Source organism: Terrapene carolina, unplaced genomic scaffold (genome assembly GCF_002925995.2).
Source record: "Terrapene carolina triunguis isolate 2854851 unplaced genomic scaffold, T_m_triunguis-2.0 Scaffold38134, whole genome shotgun sequence".
NCBI lineage: Eukaryota > Metazoa > Chordata > Testudines > Emydidae > Terrapene > Terrapene triunguis.
The window spans coordinates 1-1,791 of NW_020702485.1; the positions used below are offsets into that span (position 1 = coordinate 1).

Below are 1,791 nucleotides of genomic sequence, written 5' to 3' on the forward strand. Positions count from 1 at the left end.
GTTAACCTGCGGAACTCCCCACCACAGGATTTTAACAGAGATTTCTAGCATCTTCCAGCTGAATTTCCCATCACCTGGGAGCCAGGGGTGTGAATGCAACTCATGAAGGGGGTGGAGAGGAGAGGGGAGCGGAGCCAGGGTGGGTGGGGGTCAGACAATAGTGGCATAGACCGTGGCACCGTGTGGGGGAGGGGCTGGGGCTCGAGCCACCAGGGGGTGCTGGACTTCAGCATAAAGCAGGGTGCCTGGGACCTGGGGAGAGAAGGGGTAAGAAGTTACAGAGATTTCCCCCTGCGACCTTCTGCCCCCCAGCTCTGCTGGTGCCCCTCACTCCCGCCCCACAGCCACTGCTTGCCCCGCCCTGCCCCCCCCAGCCCTGCTGGTGCCCCTCACTCCCAACCCACAGCCCCTGCCAGCCCAGCCATGCCTCCCCCCGCCCAGCTCTGCCGGTGCCCCTCACTCCCGACCCGCAGCCTCCTGCTAGCCCAGCTCTGCCTCCCCCCAGCTCTGCCGGTGCCCCTCACTCCCGACCCGCAGCCCCTGCCAGCCCTGCCCTGCCCCCCCCTCACTTTTCTTTCCCGACTCTGGGGCACGAGGCGTCTTTCGGTCGATTTGGCTCCAAGCCGTGGCTCTTCCAAGGGGCATAAACGGGGCCCGGGGGCTCCTTGGCACAGGATGGAGAGAAGGAGAAAATCAAGAGGGAAGAGGGATGGGATAGTGCGGGGGGGGGGATCTAACCAAGGAGCCGGTTGACCTGTGGAACTACCCATCACTGGATCCTTACAGATTGAACATGGCTGGGAAGGTTATGGACCCGGCTACTCAGGAAGGAGATCTTTGATCCGCTCTGCACTCAGCTGGGGAGGCGGGATACCAGGGTAGCTGGGTCCAGGGCTCGGACCTATGGTGGGAACGGTGGGATACCTGGGTCCATGTCTCTGACCTATGGTGGGAGCGGTGGCATACCGGGGTAACGGGCCTGTGGCCGGGGGGTTGTTTTTATTTCTCTCTCTCACCTGTTTTGTTCTCTTTTTTGTTTTGATTCCTTCGGTTCCTGAAGGAAGAAAATGGGAAAGATACACGATGAAAACACATTTCTCCCCACCCCCATCCCCGGACTCCTGGGTCCCTTCCCCCACCCTGTGGGGCTACCACTCCCCAGGCTCCTGGGTCTCTCCCTCTTCCACTCCACCCTGGGCTGGGGCTCTGCTCCCTGGACTCCTGGGTCCCTCTCTCTTCCCTCTCCATCCCCTGCTGGGGGTGCTGCTCCCCGGACTCTGGGTCCCCAACTCACCTGCCCCGTATCCGTCTCCACCTCCACAGCTGCCAAGCGCCCAGCCCTGCGCCGATCAGACCCAGAACCGCCGCCACAACCCAGATCCCCCACTCAGAGCTGGAGCCTGGAACAGAGGCAGGGTCAGGGCCAGCAGAGGACACCGTGGGGCAGGTGTGGGGGGGGTGCAGGATGTGCGGCACTATCTTACCTGTGCCTCCTGCCCCGAGGGGGGGCTCCAGGCAGAACTCAAAGCCCCGAGAGGAGGCGCCGAGGAGGTGACATTCCCAGCGCCCCCAGGCCCCGCGCCGGGACGGGTCCAGCCTCACGGTAGCCCCCAGCTGGCTCTTGGTAGCCCAGCCCCGGTTGCCCAGGGGCTGGGAGTTGAGGAACCAGCGGAAGGAGGCCGAGCCAGCCAGCAGGGGGCAGCGCTGGCAGTGGAGGGTCAGGGCTGAGGGGGACGTCCAGTTGGAGGAGACGGTGAGGTTGTTCCGACAGCCTGGGGGGGCAGATGGGGG

The 1,791-nt window shown here is 64.2% G+C and overlaps 1 non-coding gene across 1 annotated transcript; it reads right to left on the bottom strand.

The window, feature by feature from the left end:
• Nucleotides 1–69: 69 nt before the first annotated feature.
• LOC112109525 lies at nt 70–1,759 on the bottom strand. The gene is made up of 5 exons (XR_003369491.2): nt 1,485–1,759; nt 1,295–1,400; nt 1,017–1,054; nt 570–664; nt 70–252 (listed from the first exon to the last, which is right to left on the bottom strand). It is a non-coding gene; the product is annotated as an uncharacterized LOC112109525 (transcript).
• Nucleotides 1,760–1,791: the final 32 nt, after the last annotated feature.